This window comes from Acinonyx jubatus, chromosome B3 (genome assembly GCF_027475565.1).
Source record: "Acinonyx jubatus isolate Ajub_Pintada_27869175 chromosome B3, VMU_Ajub_asm_v1.0, whole genome shotgun sequence".
Classification (NCBI taxonomy): Eukaryota; Metazoa; Chordata; class Mammalia; order Carnivora; family Felidae; genus Acinonyx; species Acinonyx jubatus.
The window spans coordinates 86,854,052-86,880,226 of record NC_069386.1 but is presented as its reverse complement, the minus strand read 5'-3'; positions in this window follow the sequence as shown (position 1 = coordinate 86,880,226).

Here is a 26,175-nt window from a genome sequence, read left to right as displayed (position 1 = left end):
AATAGGAACACTTACTCCTTTAACAACTACAGAAAAGAAGACATTATCTTTCCTGTCAATAGAAATTGGTTTCTGATGGGGTTTTTACAAGGAACCGTTCTATATACCTGAAGAAGTTTAACAGCAAGGAATTGGAAGATTCAACTCAGCTGTAACTGAATCAGCTGACAACTTACTGGGGGGAAAGGAGATAGTATAGGAGTACTGAAAGGAAAGGAAAACTCAAAATGGGGAGATCTTGACACTTTCATGATAATCTGGTCCTTCAATGGACATTTTAAAAGTTAGCACCTCTTCAAAAATTAACTTCTAATAGGAGGTCTAATAAAGATGTAGTTCAAAAACAATACATACAACACTAGAAGAGAAATTTCCTGTCACTAAATGGTGGACACTCACTGACTAACAATGAATTCTCATTGTTACTGCTCAGTGGAAATAGGTTTTAATAGTATATTAAACTCTTCAATTAATTCTACAATCATTTATCGCAGTGTAACAGCTGTCAAAGCAGGGTAGCAGTTCAGTAAAATGCAGTGCTCATTCACTTTCACACAACAGTGAGCTGCTTAGACTCGGTTATATAATCATACTAACACCATTCATATATGCTTTCAATAATATCCATTCAATTATGCAAACCAGAAAACCACAGAGTGGGGTGGCCCAGAAATGCCAGTTCCACAGAGAGAAATTAAAAGCACTTCGATATCACTCTACCACTCATTTGCCGTTTTTATCTTACCCGTTTTATTTTTCCTTTTTCATCCTACTTCTGCCATCCTTTTTCCCCCACTTTGTTTTCTTCTCCCTATTACCTATTCATTCTATCAGTCAAGGATTCCAGAAGCACTGCTCGTGTAACATGGGGAGTTAACAAGAAAAAGTGCCCAACATTTCAATGGTCAACATTTGATAGTGTCCACATCCCCTTCATTATAACAGGAAAGAAGGCCTGTTTAGGAGGGAACATGTGGAATCTTCCCCACAAAGAGAGGATATGGAAAAGAAGCCTTAAGGGGGTGGCGGAAGAAATGGAGTGTATGGGTCAGACTCTCCACTTCTACCAGCAAAGCTAAAAAGAGGAGAAAAAAAAAATCAGTAAAAGTTACCAGGCCAGTAATGCATTAAACAGCCCGAGCCCTACTGCATGATCAAGCAAAAATCACACAAACAGTTTTTTAGTGGTCTCCCCTTGCTTAAAGCAAACAAAAACCCAGGACCCAAAAGTACTCTGTGGCTCTGGGGAGAGAACAGTGCTTGGAGGAATAGTGACACATTTTATAGGAATTTTGGAAATTCTAGGTATGTAGATTTTTTAAAATCCCAGGGGCACCTGAGTGGCTCAGTAGGTAAGCATCCGACTTCAGCCCAGGTCATGATGTCTGCAGCTTGTAAGCCAAAGCCCCACATTGGGCTCTGTGCTGACAGCTTGGAGCCTGGAGCCTGCTTCTGATTCTGTCTCCCTATCTCTCTGCTCCTCTCCTATTCACGCTCTCTCTCTCAAAAATAAACATTAAAAAAAAATCCCAAAATATGACTGATACTTTCCCGAAAACTGGGGGCTTAACATCAGAGGTAAACTTGATTTAAAAACATGAATAATGTGATAATTCTCAAAGAATTATGAGTAGAGTTTGTATTTTTCATTTCAAAGACAGTCATTAGTACTAAAGACATTGTTAAATGCTTTCTTGGGTCATTAGAATTATATAGTCAATCATCTCTGGCCCAAGGTTTAACTTAAGACTACTAAAAACTTCATATGGTTTCTAAACATAAATTTATCAATCATACCAAAAGATAAAATTAGCAGCCCAGAGTAGCATTTCATGGCATAACAAGTGTTGATGTCAAGAGCCTGAATTCAGTGAAGTCCAAACATGGAACGTTTTACTTGCGTTTAAAAACCACACTTTGAATCCCTTTTTCCTACCTCAAAAAAAAAAAAAAAAAAAAAAAAAAAAAGCAGAGCCTGCCCAAATTAAGACTTCAGTTTCATATCAAATAAACATCTCCCTCTCCTAATTCAGCCTCCTTGCACTTCTTTCCCCCTCCCTTTTCTAGTTCTAGCTTTCGTTTTGTTGAAACAGAAAGTGGAGCATGGAGAAAACCGCCCAAAACTGTTTCCTACCTTGTGCAACGCTGGTCCCCTCTCAGCGAAAAACATACCGTGCGGTGAGGGTTGAACCCCTGGTTTTATTGAGGAGAGCACAGGTGAATTCAATTGGTGTCTCTGTGAGGATACCTCCCCACCCTGCAGTCTTCTGATGGGGAACACCTGGCTCTGGCTCAGTGCTTGCAACCCTGCCTCTAATGCCAACACCCATGATCAAGCACAGCGGTTCCCGTCCATCCCCAGCCCTATGTAAACTCCTACCTCCTCGTGCCTTCAACAATGCATGCACAAGCTCCTGACCTGCTGCTCCCTTTCTCTGGTTGCTCTCAGTTGGTAGATGTGTGAGGCTGCCATAGGAACAGACATCTACTCTAGGACTGAGTTACCAGTGTCATCCTCTTCCAGACGCCTCCAATTCCTGTGAGGTATTCTCTTTAATGCCACTTTTCATGGTTTGTGGGGGGATGGCAAAGAGGAGTGAAAGGCCACAGTACCCCTTGCCTGATCAAGAACTCAAAACCACAATGAATATCCTTGAAGCCCAAAACTTTTGCTGATATCCACTGGGGGTGATGGTTGGAGGAGCAGAGCCAATTCAGCTGTCTCCTTTCATGTGATTTGTTTTTCTTTTTTTTAATTGAGGTATAATTGGCATATAACATTGTATTAATTTCAGGTGTGCAACATAATAATTCAATATTTGTTTGTATCATGAAATGATCGCCATAACCAGTCCAGTTAACATTTATCACCATACAGTTAAAATTTTTTTCTTGTGATAAGAACTTTTAAGATCTGCCCTTTTAGCAACTTTCAAACATGCAGTGCAGTATTATTCACTATAGTCCCCACATTGTACATCATATCCCCATGGCTTATTCATTGTAAAACTGGAAGTTTGTACCTTTTGACCTCCTTCCTCCATTTTATGTGATTTCATGTAATTTGTTTTAAAATTATTTTTTGTACCTTTAAAAATTGTTTTCTAGTCTATGTTATCTCTTAATAGAATACAAAGGAGAGATCTCAGGGCTTACTGATGGCTCTCTGTAGAATAAAGAAGCACTCATTAGTTTTCCATTTTGGAGTTTCAGCAAAAATGCCAAAATAAGAAAAGTCTCATTCACCATCCTGTTACACACTGTTAACCAAAATTTGAGGAAGATGAGAATTTTTTTCAAGCTGCACTAATCCCGGAATTACTATTTTCCTTTATAAAAGCAGGAGATTTATAAAACAATCTTACTGTTGCATTGAAAAAGACATTTCTAGAGGCCATTAGCAGTTAGGAGTCACTTTGGTGAAGAGCTACAACCTCATCTTTTCCATTTTGTTCAAGTCTTTGTAAAAGAAATCAAATGAAAATGATTATGTGACTATGGAATCAGCTTCCTCCTTGGAAGGAAAACATGAACTCAAAAATATGAACTCTTCTTTGAAAAATCTTTGTATGTGTTAGGTCTGCAATAGTCCTGTTTTGGTTCTCAACTTGTATTCTTATTTCAGCAATTTCCCTTTTGATCCCGTTCTGTTCTTTAATCATCTTATCTTTGAGCTGTGCTCTTAATATATTCTTGTTTTCAGTAAGCTTCTCTACAGAGTAAATTAACAGGAATGTGCTTTCTGTGTTATATTTTCTTTTAGACTGGGTCCTTTCCAGTGTTTCTAGTGTTTTATATACTAGTTTCCTTCTCTCTTTCCCCTTGTTATGCATGTATTTTTGTATGTTTGACTTTGGTTGTTTGCCATAGTTAGAATTCTTTTTTTGTTTATTTTGATTTTGCTTAATGTGAGAAGCTCTTTGCAGACCCCATTTGCTCTGACATTATGTGTTTGGAAACTTTCCTGATTTATCTCCTACCAAATCTGAGACAGTGTGTTTTGCAGGCTCCGTCCACTTCTCTACTGCCTAAAATCATGGAACTGGAGGATGAATTGTCTTGACCAGGACCAAGTGCAATCTTTGCTAGAAGACCATAGGCTCTGATCACTCTAATATCTAGCACCAGGGCTCAGTCCACCACCCAAGGGTTTCCCCTTCACCAGGCTTAGGCTTATTACTACAACTCAGCACAACTCTCTAAAATGGAAAGACTTGGGGCTATCCCTGCCTCTGCAGAGGTATTATAACACTATGAAAGGGCTTCTACTGTCAAGGATTTTTTCTTCACTTCTCCTGGACACATCTTGAGAGTAACTATTTTGGATATGCCATCCCTAATATAGAACTTCTTTCCTGATGCCCAAATCCTGGTCCTTCTTTTCTGTCCACAGTTGTAGAATCTTGACCTCCATTATAATTCATTCTCACCCCAGATTCTAGGACCAATCCTATCAGGTGAGTGGAGAAAGTAAAAGAATTCTAAAATACATTAAAAGCCTGTGCCAAGTGTGTTGGGCATTAGCTAACTTAATTTTTGCAATACTACATTATTGTTGTTGTATTAAGAAAATAGGAAATTTAAGAAAGTTTAATAATTTTCCAGAATGAGAGAGGGAGAAATAGAATTTTATCTTAGGTCTAACCAACCTCAAAGCCATGCTCTATTGTACCCAATGGTGCACTGATAAATGTTTAACAATGAGTTGGGGGCAAGGGAGGCCTGATTTGTGACACTGGCAATTCCAAGGTGTAAATACTCCCACCATGACCAACAACAGGCTAACATAGACAAGGCTGGCTATAATATCATATTAAAATCTACCTATTTTTAGCAATGAAATAATGTTGACAATGAGCCAGTTCATATTATACATTAGCCTAACAGATTGACAGTGTATAACGTAAACCAAAATACCAAGAAAAAGTCTGAGATGTGAAAACTTATACAATAGATTTTTAAAAATTTTTATTCATAAAAAATTGATTATAAAGATTTTTCACATTGATTCAAGGGCTTGAAGCTCTGTGCTTTTGAGATTACCAAATAGACTAAAATGATGTGACAAAGATTCAGCTAGAAGGGATGTCCCCATTAAAGGAGTTTCTTAAGAAAAATTACTTAACTGACTTTTCCCATTCCACACATTGGAATTTTGACTGTAATATTCTAACAGGGTCTACTCAAATCATTCATAAATAAATAACAATGCTTAGAGGGCTCCTTTATGAACCCTCTTTATGAAAATGACAAACATGCTTGCTTGCAAATCTCTTTTAAAGTATATTGTATATTCCTAAGACAATGGTTTTAACTGAGTACAAATACATACATAACCCTAAATGACATTCCAAAATAAAGTTCTGATTTCAAGATCCAAATGTACTATGGAATTGTTAGGAATCTTAGCCATTTAAGCTCAAACATCCCTCCTAAAAGCCCTAGACAGCCTCCTCCATTGCACATTGTCATGATACCCCAAATTGGTGGCACCATTAAGCACCCCTGATGGGACCAGCTCATGCACATTACTCTGTAGTCACTTCACAACATTTTCATGTGTGCTGCAGGAAGTTGCCAGCATGTAGATTCAGACTCCACCAGTTACCTACTGCTGGTTCAGGAAGTCAATGGCAAGGGACAGAAACTTCCCCTTCTTAAACAATATTTATTACCATAAAATTTCAGAACAGCAACAAAACTGTAATTTCCCATGGAGGTCCCTTGACCTGTGGCTTGGTTATTTGGACACAAATGACGGAATTTGCTAATTTTGCCTAATCCTTTGCTGCTGTCACTATTATTGCTGCTGTTCCTCCTTCCTTCTCTCCCTTTTGGTCATTTTATTGGCATCACTTGCCCTTTCCACAGCAGGTAAAGAGAAGAAAATCCATGTGGTGAAACTTCAGCCAAATATAAGTCAAAATATAAGTCAAACATTTCTATTGAAGAAAAAATTAAAACCATTGACTAACATAAGATTTGTGATTGGATTAATAATTTGAATATTCTAAGAAATCCTTCTCTTGCAAACCTGACTAAAAAGGACTAACTATAAATATCACGTTTTTATGTGAAACAAATTTTCAAAGCATAAGTCTGCTGTATAAAAAGCAATCTAAACCAGGTTATTGTAAAGCTGTTGCCACAAAAAAAGAAAAATTCAATGTCATACTCAGTGAGTCTAATTCTCTAAAAATGTGCATCATAGTAATAGGCATAATGATCTCATTTGACTATAAATATGATACCTAATTTCTGAATAGCCAGACTTTCAGATTCCTATCATTTTCCAGAGGGATTAATAAAAAAAAAAAAAAAAGTAAAATTGGGATAAGAACAACCAGTCAAGTTTTTATTTTCTCTTGAAAAACAAACAAGTAAAATCTTAAGACAACGACAGAAAATAACTAAAAGAAATTACCATTAGACACATTTCTTTCCTCTGTCTTCACTCACAGCTTACTTAAAATGCAAACCAACTTGCCACAGTCCTGACCTATTCTCTCCAATTTCTGAATGTCAAACACTTAAAGCAATTGTTGGCTGTCAGAGTATGAAGTCTGTGGAGGCAGAGAAACTGGACATTTGGCATTTCAACATTCTGGAGCAAGTGATTTAATTATTTAATTAGCGTAAGAGAAAAGCATTTATACAAAGATCCAGGCACACAGTCTGTCATCAAAAGTGTCTCTGAAATGGTAAAACATATATTAAGGAACTGGGAAAAGGGATAATATTGTATAAAGTAGTATGAGTGCAAATTAACCCTTACATTTCAATGACAAATGGAAACCTAAAGTATAAAAATTACTTAATTATAAAAAAATCCACAAAATTGCTGTTTGCTGAAGGAAACTTTTTTATATATTTCTTGTGAAGTTATTAAAAGTTTATACTTTCTTTTTTTATTAAAGTTTATATTTTCTATTAGTCCAAACTAAAAAGCAATCTCAGTTTAATCTTGTTTTAATATTTATATAACTAAAATGTATATATTTCTCAGGGCCTGGGTGGTTCAGTCGGTTAAGCATCCGACTTCAGCTCAGGTCACAATCTCACGGTCCGTGAGTTCGAGCCCCGCCTCGGGCTGTGGGCTGATGGCTCAGAGTCTGGAGCCTGCTTCTGATTCTGTGTCTCCCTCTCTTTCTGCCCCTCCACGGTTCATGCTGTGTCTCTCTCTGTCTCAAAAATAAAAATAAACGTTAAAAAAAATAAAATAAAATGTATCTATTTCTCTCATTACTTTTCAAAGGCTCATTAAATGATTTCTTTAATCATTTAACACTACTCAGTGCTTCACTGTCTTCAATACAAAAATAATGATAAATTTGAATATTAATTGAGGAAAATGTCCATTTATATTTTCCCTTGAATATCATTTCATCTCATCTTATTTCAATAAAAAAATAAGACTTGAACAATATCTATTAATAGCAATGTGTGGATAGGTCAGCATTTCCCAAAGTGTGTTCCTTGGAAGCCTAAAGCTAAGAATCTTTTATTCAGTAAATTTGTGTTTTTAGATGTCTGAATTTTTAGCATCCTTTTTAACTTTAGTATGTCAAATATTCAAGAAAATATACAAATCATAAATACATCACTCAATGAATTTTCACAAAGTGAAACAAACACCCGGATCAAAATACAATTAGCATCCCCACATTCTTCTGAGCCCCCTTCCAGAGTAACCACTGTTCTGATATCTAACAGCAGAGATTAGTTTGCCTATATAAAACCTTTATATAAATGGGGTTATCTAGTACATTCTCTTTTGTGTGTGTCTGTTATAGCTCAAAATTATATTTGTGAGATTTATCCATGTTATTCTGTGTATTTATAGCTTGTTTATTCTCATTGCTGGAGTATAGTCCATTGTGTGAATTTATCACACTTTATTCATTCTACTATTGATAAACTTTGAGTTGTTCCCAGTTTAGGGGTCCTAACAAACAATGCTGCTATGGACATTATACAGTACATGTCTTTTGGTGAACATATATATGAATTTTTGTTGGATATATAATCTAGGAGTGGAAATGCTGGGTCATAAGATAAGTATATATATTCAGCTTTAGTAATTACTGCCAACCAGGTTTCCCAAATGGTCATCCTAATTCACACTCCCACCAACAGTGTCTGACCCTTGCCACAGCTCTACATCCTTGACACACTTGGCATTTCCTGTTTTTATTTTAGCCATTCCTTTATAATCACTCTGTGATTTTAATTTGTATTTTCCTGATAACTAATGAATTTGAGCATATTGTCATCTCTATTGGCCATTTAAACACCCTCTCCTCTGACATGACTGTTCAAATCTTTTGTCCATTTTTTCTATTCGATTCCAGCTTTTTGATAAGGATTAGTACCCATTTTTAAATTTTTTTTTTACATATTCCATACATGAATCTTTTGTCAGATATATATAGTACAAATACCTTGCCCTAGTTTCCATCTTTCCTCTTTAGTTTCTTAATGGTGTCTTTTCATGAAGAGAGTCCTCAATTTAAATTTGGACATTTTACTATTCTTTTTCATGTGTCCTGCTGAGAAAACTTTTCCTTCATGTCATGAAGATAATCTCCTACCTTTTCCCCCAAAAGCCAAATTGTTTGATCTTTCATATGCAAATATGAAGTAAGGTTCATTTTTTTCCTCCTACGCATATCTAATTGACCCAGTACCTTTTATTGAAAAGATTGTACTTTGTCCACTGCCCTGCAGTGTCATCTGTTATAAGTTATAATGAGGGTCTATTACTGGACTCTATTCTATTCTACTGGTCTATTTGCCTATTCTTATGACAAAGCACACTACTTTAATCACAAGTTCTGTGAAACCTTGGTAGGAAGAGATACCAATTAAAACAACTATTAAAAAAAGTTAAACAGGGTCACCTGGGTGGCTCAGTCAGTTGAGTGTCTAACTTCAGCTCAGGTCATGATCTCATGGTTCGTGAATTTGAGCCCCGAGTTGGGCTCTGTGCTGACACCTCAGAGCATGGAACCTGCTTCAGATTGTGTCTCCCTGTCTCTCTGCTCCCCTGCTCACACTCTTTCTCTCTCTCAAAAATAAATGAACATAGAAAAATTTTTTAAGTTACACAGTTTTCATACTTTTTATTTCTCATTTACTATTTGAATTATCAGAAACCTTATTTAATACACTAATATGCATTATAATTATCTAATAGGTAAATATACAGTGTTTCCCAAACTCCAATTTAACTATGGAACATTTTTTTCTTCAGAAATCTTATTGGACTAGTGTCCTAAGTAGCACTTTGGGAAATAAATAGAATTATTTTCAGGTGGTAAGAACTAACCCTCAGGCCAAGTTCAAGTTGTTGATGAAATTTATAGCCCCCAGCATGATATAGGGTTTTAATTTTCTTTACAACATGCATGAGGTCAATTACATTAAGTTCTGCACATCCAGGTGCTTAAGAGAAGACAGATATCTATATTTTGGAATAAAATAAATAATCCTCTTTCAGACCTTTCCTTGCACTCCTAGGTCTTACGTATTTTTGGTGCCTCATCCTTGACTCAGAATGAGAAGATATAATAAAATGAATTCTTTTAATATAAATTTTAGCCACTTGGGCATCCTGGGTGTCCAGTTATTTATTCACTTGAGGTATATTAAGGCAATCTCAGAAGAACCCATCACAGCAGCTCCACCTGCCTGGCTTCCCATTGAGCTCTAAGCTTTGAAGCTCTATTTCTTGTTGTTCAGAGATGACAAAAAGTTCCTGAGTTAGGAAGAGTTAATATCTATAAATCACACGAACCCTCTACTTCAAGTTTGTCTTATTTAATTTTTTATATGTATTCAGTTTTGAGAGAGAGAGCACAAGCAGGGGAGAGGCAGAGACAGAAGGAGACACAGAATCTGAAGAAGGCTCCAGGCTCTGAGCTGTCAGCATGGAGCCTGATGTGGGGCTCCAACCCACAAACCGTGAGATCATGACCTGAGCTGAAGCCAGGAGCTTAACCAACTGAGCCACCCAGGCACCCTGTAGTTTGTCTTATTTAAACCCTAGTCCAGGGTTGGAGAATTCTATCACCTAACATAAAGCCTGCCCTTTCCCCACCACACAATCTCCTGATGTCTGATTAGCAAGGGACCCTTGGACACATTTTTCTATCACAGGATAATCAAAGTCATAAGGATGCCATGATTAGAGTTCTAAAATTTCTCAGTTTCTGCTTACATTAAAAACATCTTAAGATTTCAATTTGTGAAAAGAAACCAGGGTTATTCTGTCTATATGTAGCTACTGTAATAACTCGCTAGAAAATTAAATTATGTATTTTGCTCTAAGAAAAACAGTGAGTATTTTAGCAAACGTAGTATTTCAATCAGCCGCATGTACTGAATAAACACATCAAATGTGTTGGTTAATGTGAGATTTATAGATATTAGGAGTGCGCCTATAAATACATTAATAAGTCCCTTACACAAGACTCATATCCAGCACTTATTAATTAGCATCTTACCATTCCTACTGGGGGCCAACGTCTTTTAAATATTAATCCTATCTGAGTAAGTAAGGGATCTGGTGAAGAATGGTGGGAGAAGCCCAAGTCAATAGACCTGAGTTCGAACACTTGTTCTACCACTTACAGTCTGTGTGATCCAAACTAAGTTATTTAGACTTTTGGAATTCCCCTTTCCTGGTTTACAAACTAATATAGTAATATCTACCCATAAAGCTCTATTATATAAGATATGTATATGAAGCACTTAACAGATTACCTGTCATATAGAGAATGTTAAGTAAATATCCAACCCTTCCACCAACACCAGGTGCTTAAAGATATTACCAAAGGATCATCACATTTTAACATTTATGTCAAGTTGACCACCTTCAATTTGGACATTCTCTGCACCTCTAAACTTCTCAGCACTTCAAAATAACCTGAATTTCTAAGAATACAAATATGGCACCATAGGATCAACAGTAGATGAATTGAGGACAACTTCCAGAAAAACAACATTCATGTATCCACAGAATAAAAGCAAAATACCAGTTTGACATGTCAGTGCCACCATATTAGTACTACCAGTATTTATCCAAGTAAGATTTCATTCATGCATCTATAATATACTCTAACAACAAAGCAGGAATTTCAGGCTTTCCTTAGACGGCTTAAGTTATCATTATCTTTGTTTTAGCCAAAGGCAGAAGGGGCTGAATTACTTTATGCTAGAAAATAAAATCATTAGACATTTCCAAAAAGGAAAGGAGTTAAAGGTGTTAGTTTTCAAGATACATTATGATTAATACAAATCAGAATCTTATCAGAAATATTTCAAGTTTATGCTTAGAATTGTTCCTAACTGTAAAAGCCCAAAATCAAGTTTAAGGTTAAAATTGTTCTTAACTATAAACATCCAAAATGTAGGGGCATAGACATTGCTCAAAAATAATGTCACCTAAGGATCAGAATCTAACAGAAATTGACCATTGAATCTCTTCAGTTACTATAGCAGTCAAGATGTCCCATAACTACTTCTGTTGCTAAGTATTTAAAATTTGTGCTGATCACAAATTTCTTAGGGGCCTTCTTTCTCATGATGTCTTATGACATTCTTAATTATGTCATTATGTAAGTTATGCTGGAGTCATGTACAAATATTATTCCTACGTGTTGTCTAACACCTTAAGAAGCCAACACGAAATGTAAAAACCCTGAGCCATATGCCCCTGAAAATCCCAGATTATACAGTTTCCTATATTAGAGGCACTGATGTTATAAAAGAAAGGGGTTGGAGGGGGTTATCTTTTGATCCACACCTTCAGACTGATGAAATAGAAAAATTAATCTATTTTTCAAATCAGCTTGCATTTAAATTAGAGATACATAGGTGGGAAACACCAAATGTTGGGCTGTCCCCTTTAACACCAACTGAAATATGCCCATGGGGGTGGGATCAAAGACTTTTGAAAAGGCACTATGGCAGCAGAGGGTCTGCTTTCTAGTTTCCCATCCTCTGCTGTATGTTGCCTCTTGGATGTAGGGACGCCTTTAACGGATCTCAGTTTTCTTCCCATCCAATATCCATATTACTAAACTCAGTTTGTGGAGCAACCTCACTGCTACTAATCATCACCATTACTTCTGGGGTTTGATTTCTTAAATGCCCTATTTCCTATTTTTCTGTTACCAGTTCAGTGCTAAAAAACTGATAGTCCTTTGCCTCTCCGACAATACTAGTAGAAAGCCTTTTGCTTTCAGAATGGCAGCAACACCTGAGAGGAGGAATTGCCTTCTTAGCCCTGTGAGTTCTTGTGTTGCTTATGGGTTTCCATAGCTGTTGTTGACACCAACAGAATACAGAAAAATGTGGTATGTTTTCACTTGTGTAAGAAGTGGGGAAGACAGAATACAAATATAAATGCTTACTTTTAACATTAAAAAATGAAAAGATAATCAAAAACCTTAAAAATATGGTTATCTCTGGAGGGAGAAAAAGAACAGGAAAAAAGCTTAACTGCTGTTAGGTGTATTTTCTTCATAGTTTTGGATTTGGAACCACATAATGTTTTACACAACTAAAAACAATATAAAATTTTAAAGATTCAGGTTCCAGCTAAAATAGAATAAGCAGGCTTCATCCTTTTACTTCCACTGAATACAACTATAAAACCTGGACAGAATGCAGAAGCACCTGTTTGAAGACTTTATAAATAACAGCAGGTGTTACAAGAATTCAAAGTATCACTAAATCAGCGGTGAGTTTAGCATTTTTTCCCCTTTGGTATCCCTGTATTTGAACCGACCATGTCCAGAAACCCAGAAGTGAGCACTATGATGCAGACAGAAAAAGCCCACCAACTCTAGTTTGAGGGTCAGGAAAAGGTACTCCTAACCTTAAAGGAAATGTGGAACCCCCCCTCCCCAGGTTTTTCTCTTTTCTCCTTCTCTAGCACCCCTGTTTGAGGCAATCATATAGTAGGGAGTCAGCAACAGCTATGAAAACCCAGAAGCACCACAAGCATTCACAGGGCTAAGAAGGCAATTCCTCCTCTCAGGTATTGCTGCCGTTCTCAAAGCACAAGGCAAGACCAAATCGCTTCTCACTTCCCTGTCTCACTCTGCCTTTCTCTGTGTGTCTTACCTCTGCTTGGACCAAGACACCAACTGAATTACAGAAGTCAGCAACACAACACAACAAGGTAAGGTAACTAGAGCCCCAAATTTGTGACAAGAGAACAAAAGGGGGAGTCTCAGAAATCAGAAAGGTCTGGAGGGAGATTAAAGATGCATGGGTCAAACACTAATTATCATACCAGTGATGCTGGCAAGGAAACTAAAAGATATACCAATGCCCAGATTACAGACTGACTGCTGAGTGGCACATACCAAGACAGATATAAAGACACTATAAAGACTTTGAAAACTGACATTGGAATTACCACCCATAAAAGTCAGATTGGACCTTGCAGTCTAAACCCACCCAGGTCTGTTGCCTACTAAAACAAAAATATAAACATTCTCCATAAAATTTAAAAAAGACACAGTCTCATACTATAAGGTCCAAAATATTTAGGATGCAATCCAAAACCACTCAGCATATGAAGAACTACAAAATTTCAAGTCACGTAGAGAAAGGTCATTAATAGATAGCAACATCCACACTATTAACACAAATGCTGGAATTATCTGACAAATATTTTCAGTAGCTATTGTACACTGGTACAATCAACTGCAAACATTCTTTGCAATATATGTTAAAATAAAAATTCTCAGCAAAGAAGTAGAATATATGAAGAAGAACCAAATGAAAATGTAAATAACCACATGGCAATCTTAGAACTGAAAAATACAGTAACCATAATTTAGAGCTCATTGGCTGAGGGATACCTGTGTGGCTCAACAGGTTAAGCATCCAAACTAAAAATAATGTTAAATAAATAGATTTGAATTTAATATTAGTTTACTCATAATTTTTCTCTTTACAAAATATTTCTATTTCCTAACTCTTTCCACGAAAGAGGCCTAAAAACAATGACAACCCAGTGGCAATGAAAACCTTCAGTGTCCAAATTGTGGTTTCTAAATACCATGACCCAGTGAAATAAACCAGAGAATTTGGAGCAATAGCTAATTTCAGGTATGGAAAAAAAATGTCAAAAAAAGCCTATAATATCTTGTTTCTACCTGAAAGTAAAGAGACTATGAAAAACAACAGGGGTCATGTTAAAACAACATAGGCAATCATTCCCACTGGCCAAAGATGGGGACAATTTGAGCAGCCAAAAAAGAATAATGACTCTAGTAGACTGAAGTATATCAATATTTTATATATTTATATTTATAAATATTATATTTGTTTATATATTTATATATTAGTTCATAAATATATACACAATAAATAAGATATACTATAATAAAAGTTAATTGGTCACCTTTAAATGTTGCTAGGGCATCAACTTTTTATGCTGATAATTAATAAATTAATGAAAACAATCTGTCACTATCCCATCTTCCCACATGGATCATATTTCAGGGTAATCAAATGGCTATTAGGTAAAAATCTTCCTTAGAGAAGAATCAGAATTAATAATTTCATGGGGTGCTTGGGTGGCTCAGTCAGTTAAGCATCCAACTTCGGCTCAGGTCATGATTTCACAGTTCATGGGTTCAAACCCCACATCAGGTTCCATGCTGACAGCTCAGAGCCTGAGCCTGCTTTGGATTCTGTCTCCCTCTCTGCTCCTCCCTGGCTCACACTCTGTCTTTCCCTCTCTCAAAAATAAACATTTAAAAAAAGAACTAATAGTTTCAAGAGGAAATGGTAGTGTTAGAATTTAAGCCCTAATGAGATGATGCATTTTAGTAACAATCACGAATAGTCACTAAATCTATTAGGTGAAAGATATTTGGGGGATTGTAATGGAGGGATCAGGTTGATACCACCTCAACCTACTTGTCAATCTTGTAATTAAAAAACAACAGATAGATATAGATAGATGATAGATATAGAGATGATAGAGATAGAGATAGAGATAGAGATAGAGATAGAGATAGAGAGATAGATGATATAGATAGATGATATAGATAGATGTATGATATAGATAGATATAGATAGATGATATAGATATAGATATAGATATAGATATAGATATAGATATAGATATAGATGTAGATGTAGATGTAGATATAGATGTAGATATAGATATAGATGTAGATCCCCTAAGGGAACTTAGGAGATATAACAAACAAATGTGAGATCCTGATTGCAACAAAATACAAAAAGATATTTTTGAGATAATAAGGGAAAATAGAACATGAACTGGTTATTCAACAATATTGAGAAATAAATGTTCAATATGTTGGGTATGTTAACGTTATTGTGGTTATTTTTTTTAAAACGTATCATGTATTAGAGAAGCATACTTAAGTATTTATATGTGAAATTATTTGATGTCTGGGATTTTCTACAAAATCCTCCAGATGTATCCAGACACTACTTATATATTAAATTACATTACAAAGTAAGTAGAATTTGAAAATTCATATAGATTTTATAGCACCACTCAAGAAAAATAACAGTGGTAAAATAAGTGTTTCATGGTATTCCATGTTTCACACTAAATTTCAGCTGGCTATAACTAGCTCTGCACTAGTTGTGTATAATACATGGCATACCAGACACCAATATGTCTGAACTGTTAAGTTCATGAAATTTGTGCATGAAAACCTTCTGAACTACCACACTGCACCCATCCTTTCTTTGTAAATGGCAGGCTGAAAAGATGGTGTAGACCATGGAGATACTCTGTTTAGGCTACTGGAACATACCTTTCACTGATTTTCCCATTAATCACCACATCAGTCTTTGTGGTCAACAGAGTTCAGTGGTGCTGAATTGTCAAGACTTGTTTAAATTTTCCCCACACAAGGTTCAGAGAGTATATGAATCATAGTGAGAAAAAATATTGTGTCACTAGCTGATTAATTCAGTCTTTTCACAAGAGAAAATTGACCATCACCGAAGCATTAAGGCCTTTCTCATAGCACCATAGGCTATACATTTCAAGCCAACACCCCAGGATAGCTAAAAAATGAAGACAGCCATCCCTACCCACGGTGACTCTAACTAAGGATATAGTTCCCTAGTGTTTCCAAGCTTCTAGAATAAAAATCCACAGTATTTACTGTATTGAAGAGTAATGTGGTTGAAGGCTTGCTCATTTCTTGTCTGATTTTATTCTTCTGGCCACCACACTGTCTGCCTTCTGTGTACATCTCATGAAAATTGGCAGGTGAATGATCAAAACAATTGAAGGGTCCTTATGTATCTGAAGAGGCTATCTTGTAAGTTAGTAAAGTAATTCTTAGGTTGTCACACACCTTTTCTGTGATAGGTTTATATACCTTTGTCTAAAGTCCATATACTAAGACCTGAAATAATAATGTAATTGAAAGGTTGGTTTTGTTCCCAAATCACTTAAAAAATCATTAAGAGCCCGAACCTACTCACAGCACAGCAATTTACAATAATATTAACTACCTCCACTTGAAAAAAATCATTACTGTTTAATTACTGATTCTTTACTCTGCATTGATCAAATTTGAAGCCACAATTTCAGAAACTGAGAATCAATTGGATGTTGATTGGATATTCTAACATAAATCATATTTCAAAATATATCTGCCCTTGGTAATTGCAAAACAAAATTCATAGAGAATACTTTTGGTACATCGTGTGATCTTATGAGGCCAAAATCCAATTTTTACTTTTCTTGGATAGTTTTAAAATTATTATTTTAGTAAGGTAAGTAGTTTGACAATGTTTGTATTCCCTGAACAAAGGAAGACCCAGTTCTTCATAAATATTTATTGTTTTGTTGATTTTATATTCACTCCAAAATCAACCTTATCCCACCAAACAATTCTGTTAATGTAAGAACACTTGGCCAGGTAAGTGTGTGTGATTATTTTCATGTGGAAACAATTATGGAAGCAGAGGTTGGAAAACAACCTATGTGAGTTCTTTCCAGCTCCATGATTCTATGTCTTATTTTTGCCTGTATAAGTAGCTTTGGCTACCTATTCAGTCCATGAAAGAAACTAAAAAACAGCCATAAGATGTATCTCATCTTCCAGCTCCTCGGTTTCCAATTACTTAACTGAATACGAATCCACTGAAAACATTGTTGGTTTTTCTAGACTACTAATCTTAAAGATACAAATTCCTTTGCAAGAGCTGACATCCTTAATAGACACAGATTTTACTGAAGGACAACCGGTTGTGGTCTCTGTTTTCTTTTCTCTTCCTTTCCCACACCATTTTTCACTTTTATCCAATTCAGAGACCAAATATTTACCTTATTCAACTTATAATCATGAATAAGAAAAACAACAGCATTGCTTATAGTTGCAAAACTAAATTAAGCATTGATTTTAGATAGCATACTACAAAGAACTGAAAATAGAATCACTTCTCAAATACAAACCTAGGTATCACTCTGCAACTGTTCACGATTTTCTCTTACTTTTTTGTTTTGTTTTGTTTTTACCTGTCTCTGCCCATGTTTACTTCTCCTGTCTCTTCCATTTTCTTTCACTGAATTTTTATCTCCTTTTGCTATCCATGCCCTCTCCTTTAATGAGTTATTTATAACAGAGAATGCATTATTTCTCTCCCTAAAATTCTTCCTATCCTGTATTCCCTGTTTCAAGTAGTTTTATGTAAGTCATCATATGGACATCCACATCAGAAACTCAGGAGTCTTCACAGACTACTACCTCTCTCACACACAATGCCCAGGTCCGGTTACTGAGTCCTGTTTATTCTGCCTCCTAAATAATGGAAATATCCTCCTGAAATATCCTCTCTATCTCCATTGTGCATTATTAATCAACTCTTGTCTAGACAATTGAAATACTCTCTTCATTTATCTTTCTGTCTCCATTCTATCAAGTAAGAAGTACAATCTAATCCATACATGACCCCTACAATAAGTCATTTCTCTAAAACACATATGATCAAGTCTCTGCCATGTTTAAAATCTTCTAGTGATTCTAAGTTGTTGAAGTTTTTTAGCATGGAATATAGTATTTACATTTTGCTTATATCCACCCTTCAACCTACATTCTACACCATTACTTTCAACCCTTCTGCTCCACCTCCCCCAACCATAAACATACCTCCGCATTCCTGAAACCTTCATATATCCATCTCTTTGTGCATAGGCATACCTCCCCCCCCCGTGTTATAATGTTATCACTGTGTTTCATATATCTTTATATTACATAACTTATCACAGTGTATTATAATTATGTGTTAATATGTATCCATCTGCTAAACTGGATTCCTTGAACATGAGTACTTTAACTTCTATATCTTTATATACCTGACAATGAACACTATGTCTGCCCTATTGTAGATACTTGATAGATATTTGTTGAATGCCCTCAAGGTAAAGAACTGCTCTAAACATTTGGTTACTTGTGAAGTTCATTATATAATGGAACTTTCAACTTGAGTCTGGGCTGTGCCCACTGTGGGAATTCAGACTTTAGTTGTTAAGACAGGTTTGAGAGAAGCCTATTTGCAAGGGAACCAAGAGTCTCCTGGGAAACAACTCAAGTTGTAACACTGATAAGTCTGAGACATATCTGGAAATGTCTGGTAAACTTAAAGTGATGGCTTGACAAGCATTTTTTTTTTGTAGGGGAACAGAAGGGTCTCCTGGGAGGGAACAAATTGAAAGGAAGACTGACTCTGAATGCCAGAAGGAAGTGGTAACTGTGGGCACACTGTGGCGTACTCTGCCCCGTGAAAGTCCTTAGACACATTCTAGGAACAGACACCAAACAAAACTTAAAAAGTGAATTCACTAAAACCCCTGTAAATCAATGAAGCACAAGCCACCCTGCTTTAAGACTCTCTAAGAAAGCATAAGACAAAGGGACAGAACATATCTCTCCCCACTTTTCCTCTGACCTGAGGGTCAGCTTTGTGATGGTCATGACAAAGGAAACCATCAAACTTATGGGGGCCACTGGGGAACTGCCAACCAGCAGCCTAGTCTGTGCTACAGAACCCCACTACCTGTCCAATACCATGGCGCCATGGTTTCTACTAAGAAGTAGTAACACCTGGCAGAAGCACGGACCTGACAGAAGAGTGGTAGACTAGCAGAAGATGCAGTTTCAGCAGGATCCTGGGAATATTGGCTTAGGGAGCATTTATAAGACATGTCCAGGGAATTCCTAAATATGCATGAAGGAAGGGTATTGAAACTTTTCTTTAAAAAATAAAGTAAAATAAAATAAAATAAAATAAAATAACATTTATCCAGGTACATTAAAGCAAAGTAAAAAAATATTCAAATATAATTATCTGAACATTAAAAATAATATAGGCAAGGGAGGAGTTAAGATGGCAGAGCAGCATGGAGACCATGAGCTTGTCTCATCCCTGAAATGCAGCTAGATCAGCACCAGGCCATTTTGAACACCTAGGAAGTTGATCTGAGGATTAACACAATAATCTGCATAACTTGAGCCACAGAACTCAGTACACAATGTGTACACAACACGTACAGCACTGTTTTAAATACTTTCCACATATTATCTCAATTAAGAAGAATTGGTAGTACAGAAAAATGAATGGCTTGCCTACAGCCATACAGCTAGGATGGGGGAAAGCCAAAATGGAAACTTGAGCATCCCATACTTGTTTTTTTTTTTTAATGCCTGTTTGTTTTTGAGAGAGAGAGCAAGTAAGAGAGGGGCAGAGAGGAAGACACAGAATCTGAAGCAGCCTCCAGACTCCAGTCTGTCAACACAGAGCCCGACATGGGGCTCAAACTCACAAACTGTGAGATCATGACCTGAGCTGAAGTTGGACACTCAACAAACTGAGCCACCCAGGCGCCCCAGACATCCCATACTTATAACAGGCACACAACACTGACCCTACTTATCTTACCATGTTCCCTGGCAGAGTCCAATCCTTTCAGCCACTGTTAGTCTTTAATAAAGCCTAGAATTTTTTTATTCAATGATTGATATAAATTATGAAAGGTGAATTAGTTCAGTAATCTTAAATTTAAAATAAAATAAATTATACAAATAAATTGAAACTGAAAAAAAAAAAACTAAACCATAGCAAGGAGATATCATTTATTCTCAATCTCAATTTTCCCAGCAGCTAAACAAGTAATGGATCTCAGAAAACAAACGAAAAAATTGTTCATCATTTTTTCAAGGTCATAATAGAAACTCCCAAGAAACTCTATAATTTCTCTGTACTCACCTACCCATAATGAAAACCCAAGAAGATTTATTAAGAGCAGATTCAGAGATATTCATAACTTTTAAAGTTGGTTTGAAGCCCAAGCAGCTGCCAACCCTTCAAACAGTAATTAACCTCTTGTAAATAAAACAAGCCTCATGTTTGTTAAAAGTCTTCTCAGTGTCTACCAGTGCTGGGCTAGCACATAGGCCAAAGAGCCCAGGATTCAGCAAGGGAAGATCAGGGACTGAACCCCACCTCTGTCTTTGCCACATCATTTCTCTGGAGCTCAGTTTCCATAGCTGTAAAATATTCACCAACATACCCTCTTTTATCTGGCTAAATTACACTGAAGAACCCATGAGATACTCACATAGAAAGATCTTTATAAACTGTAACCAGAACAATCAATGCTTCTAATGGTAACCATGGCTACTATCATTGCTAGTTGCTTCCCCTTAATTGGTCTCTTTTCAAAAACTTACACTTAAAATGTCCAAAAAAATATTATTATGGTTGTGTTCATTTCCTATCATTTTAACATATTACCACACATTTCATGGTGCAAAACAACACAAATCTATAATCTTGTAGTTCTGGAGGTAAAAAAAAAAAAAGTCTGAAAAGGGTTTCATTGGTCTACAATTAAGGTGTCAGCAGGGCTGTGTTCCTTTTTAGACACTTTAGGGGAGAATCTGGTTTTCTGCTTTTTCCATCTTCTACAAGCCACTTACATCTCTTGGCTGGTGGGCCCCCTTTGTCTTTAAAGCCAGCAATGGCCATTCCAGTCTTTCTCACATCCCATTCACTCTGAAAATGACTATTCTGCTCCTCCATACACATTTAAGGATCTTGAGGAGTACACTGGACCCACCTGAATAATCCAGAAAAATCTCCTTATTTTAAGGTCAGCTGATCAGAAAACTTACTTCAGTCTTCAATCTTAATTACCCTTTACTGTATAATGTAACATAGTCATAGATTCTGGGGATTAGGATGACTTTGGGAAGCCATTAGTCTGCCTGTCAAATAGTGATACCCAATTTTAATCTTCTATGGATAATTTGTGGTTTAATTTTGTATTAAATATATCTAAATATCACCCCATAGAAAACAAAATATTTTATCAATGATTTCACTCTTTGAATACCACTTAAAATTTTTTTCATTAACTTTCTTCCTTTGACAATAAGATATAAAAAGGTAATATGTATTTCTACTGTTTTCTGATTATAATAAGCTAAATTACATCAGCCTATTTAAATGAAACGGTCTAATAAAGGTTAATATGTTGGTGCATGTTCTGCAATAAATGAGAATATGTTTAGAAGGAAATTGCTAGATGCACAAACAACAGTTTTTCCTTTAAGAGTCAGCAGAGTGTATATAAAATATTTTAAAAAATCATTTTCTTAAAATCTCTTTGCTTAGCTTTTGACAGTATTTTAACTCTTTTTAAAAGACTAAATAAAATAGATTTACTTTAAAACAAAAGATTTCTTTTACAACACTCCAACTAAAAAGGCTGTGAATTTCATATCTTGCAAAGTTAATATAATTTTCATCAGTTGAAGCATAGTTCAATTTCTAAACCTTGAAAATAAATGAAATGATAAATAAATGAAACACCAAATCAATCTTCTGGGTCATGGGAATTCATCAGAATTTGAAGTTTTGTTCTTTGACATTAACCTTTATTGATCTGGCCATTTTAACAAATCAGTTCCTTTTCTCACATCTTCAATTTTATGCTTCATGATTTCTGGGATTAAATTTCTATAAAGTCATAATATTAGGTATTTTCCTAGTATTTGCTCTAGGGAAGAAATATATATTATAACCATTTTAACCTAGAATTATGCTGTTAGGAAATCTTTGGAAAGACCTTTTGAAAAATCTAAACCTCTACTAGGCTTGCTTAAACATGCTATTAACAATATTAAATTTCTTGATTGGTAAAAGTTGGGGCAAAGATTTGTCCCATAAAATATTTACTCTTTATTTACATAAAAAATATTTCCCTAGTTTAGAAGACTGACTATTTTCAAAGTATCTGTAAATTTAGGTTAGTAATAAGAAAATGAACAACTATAGAATGCAGAAATAACTGAGCCAAATTCTTATTTCTTTATATACAAAGTATGACAAAGGTTTCAAACTTTGTTTTATGGGTTTCTATCATTAGAACTCAATTTTACAATATCTTTCAAAATTAATAATTGAATATTTCTAAGACTTTTATGTTGATATTCTCAAGATTAATGATTGTTTATACAGACAGCCTTGTAAAACTAAAAAATGTTCCATTAGATTAACAGCCATTGTGTTAATAGTAATTGTTATCCTTTATTTTAATATAAAGAGAATAAAATATAGATTTAGGAATGTTATATTGTAGCTGAGAAGAAAGTTAGCAGCTGTACCTTTAAAAAAAAAGAACTCAGTTGCATCAGACAGAAATTTCCAACGTATTTCTAGAAAAACTTAGTGCTCAGGAGGCATAAGAATTTACAGATGTTTTCTATGCCTAAGTATATTCTATGTCTGCAGTTGAGGACTAGCTACATGATACTTACAATATTTTAAGATTCAATCAATTCATGATTTTTTTTTAAAAAATTGCATGACTTTTTCCTTCTTAGTGTCTCATGAACACCACAGACCACATTAGATTCATTCCTTCCATAAGAAATCTTCACCACTTGAATAGAAGGGTTTTTTTTTAATTAAAGTTGACCCCTGAACAATGCATAGGAGTGCCTACCCCTGTGCAGTCAAAAATCCATGTATAACTTTTGACTCCCCCAAAAGCTTACCTACTAATAGCCTACTGTTTGTTGACTGAAAGCCTTACTGATAACATAGTCAAGTAACACATATTTTATATATGTATTATATACTGTATTCTTATAACAAAGTAAGCTAGAGAAAAGGAAACGTTACTAAGAATATCAAAAGGAAGAGAAGGTACATTTATAGAGCTATACTATAAAAAAAATCCATATATAACTGGACTTGCCCAATTCAAACCCATACTGCTTAAGGGTCAACTTCTTTAAGTCAAGATTCATATATAATATTCTTACTTGATCTACTAAGCATTTAAATATTCAATATTACGTTGTTTTTCGCTTGTAGTAACTGTCAATACTACAGCAAGGAGAAGGGTTTTGAGAAAGAATCCAGGCTTCATAGATAAGTATTTTAACACCTTTTTAAATGGTCCCAAGAGGACAACTGGCAGCAGGCCTACTTGCTACAAGTTTGCTCATCCTGCTACAAAATCAATGGCCAAGTTTGAAATATGTTATTTGATACTAATGGTAAAAAAAACATGAAATAGTTGGCTGAATGATAACATTAATATAAAAATATCTCATTTGAAAGTAAGTTAAATTCCCTTATCACCATCCTATAACTGACAAAATAATTTAATATTAATTTTCCCACAAATAAATTAATTTCATCAAATGTTTCAGTGAAAATTATACACAAGGCAAGGTTCCAATAGTATATAGAGTACAGAGCAGAGGAAACAATCTTGTGCTCTAGTAAACCAACATTTTTTGTGTGTTCTGAAGTTATAACAGTGTATTATGAGTGTTAACCTGCATGAACTCAGAACAAACATGCAAACAACTATGTAACACTGAAACTTATAAGTACTGTTACTGAAAAATAAAATTATTACAGGGGTTTGGAGTCAGAAAATTTAGAGTATCATGGAATAAAATATTTAGACAGAGTAGTTTAAATGCATGAATTCACGTAACTTAGAAATAGGAGTTTAAGAGGGTATGTTACAGAAAACTACCTAAAGCCTGAGGAAAAACATGGCAATAATGTCATGAATCAGAACATAAAGAGAAAACTACATAGAACAAAGCATTTCATGAGCTTAAGGAATGAGGAAGGGGAATGTGCCCAGCTTGACGTTCCAATGTATCTAACTGTACATCTTGCAGGAGGTTAACAAAGGGAGGAGGAGGATTTTCTGAGAGAGAACAGCATAGGGCACAGTGGCTTTCACCTTTACTGAGAAGACCTTGAGTGAATAGTGCTGAATGGACCTGAGTATCCAGTTCCATGAGGTGAATTTCCAGATCCAAAACTAATGTTACTTCTCAGCTGAAATCAAAGAGTGAGCTATGGGTCCCCAACACACAAAAAGATGGCAAGCAAGGGCAGGTATTACGTATTTACATAATAAATATGTAAATGATTAAGAATGTTTACAAAGTATTGTTAATTGGGATTTAGAGTCCCAGAAATTGACTCTTCACAGGAAATAACAAGTGTTAGCAAAATTGTGGAGAAAAGGAAACCCTTGTGCACTGTGGGAATATAAATTGGTGTAGCCACTATGAAAAGCAATATGGAGGTTCCTCAAAACTTCAAAAATAAAATTACCATATGACCCAGGACTCCACTTCTGGGTATTTACCCAAAGAAAATAAAAACACAAATTCAAAAAGATATATGTACCCCTACAGTACTGCAGCATTATTTACAATAGCCAAGATATTGGAACCAACCTAAAAGTCCATTGCTAGATAAAGGTGAATGGATAAAGATGTGGTCTATTTGTGTGATGGAATATTACTCGGCCATAAAAAGGAATGAAATCTTGCCATTTGCAATAACATAGATGGAGCTAGAGAGTATTAATGTAAACAAAGTAAGTCAGTCAGAGAAAGACAAATACCATATGATTTCACTCATATGTGTAATTTGAGAAACACAAACAGGCAAATGAACAAAAAAGAGACAGACTGTTAACTATAGAGAACAAACTGGTGGTTATTAGAGGAATGGTGGGGTCGGGGCAAGATTAAGAGTACATTTACTATGATGAGCACTGAGTAATGTATACAATTTTTTAATCACTATATTGTATACTTGAAACTAATATAACACTGTATGTTAATTATACTGGAATTTTAAGAAATAACCATGAAAAAATAAGAATGAAACACTGCATTCACAACATGGATGAATCCAGAGGGTATTAAGATAAGTGAAGTGCATCAGTCAAGGAAAGACAAATACTACATTCACCTTTGGGTGGAGAGAAAAGAAGAAGAAGAAGAAGAAGAAGAAGAAGAAGAAGAAGAAGAAGAAGAAGAAGAAGAAGAAGAAGGAGGAGGAGGAGGAGGAGGAGGAGGAGGAGGAGGAGGAGGAGGAGGAAGAGGAGGAAGAGGAGGAAGAGGAAGAAGAGGAGGAGGAAGAGAAAAGGATGAAGGAAGAGGAGAAAAAGAAGAACAACAACAACTAAACAACTAAACAACAATAACCAAAAAAAAAAAAAGGAAACAGAGTCATAAATACAGAGAACAAATTGGTGGTTTCTAGAGGAGAGGGTGGTGAGAGGATGAGTGAAATAGGTGATGGGAATTAAGACGCAGAAACTTCCAGTTATAAAATAAGTAAGTCACAGGGATGAAAAGTACAGCATAGGGAATACAGTCAATAATACTGAAATAATGTTGTATGGTGACATATGGAACCTCACTTATTGTGGTGAACCTTGAATAATGCATATGATTGTCAAATCACTATGTTGTATACTAACATAATATTGTATATCAACTACAATTCAGTTAATGTTTTTTTAATTTAAGAAATTGGTTCTTCATCCAATGATTTCAAAATCATCATAATGCACTTTTGCTTTTAGTTCACATTTAACTACATTTTTATCAGTTGAAAAAACAACAATGTAATAGGAAGGGCACATCCAACTGAGGAAAACCAGAAAAGACTTTATGAAGGATTTTTCTGCATCATTTCCTCCCTCCCAACAAACTGCTCTGACACTTTTCTTTTTCTCCAAAAATATAAATATCCTCCTAATCACCAACTCTTTTCTGGCTGCAGCCCATATGTCTTGAAACCCTCCATCTGCAAGTA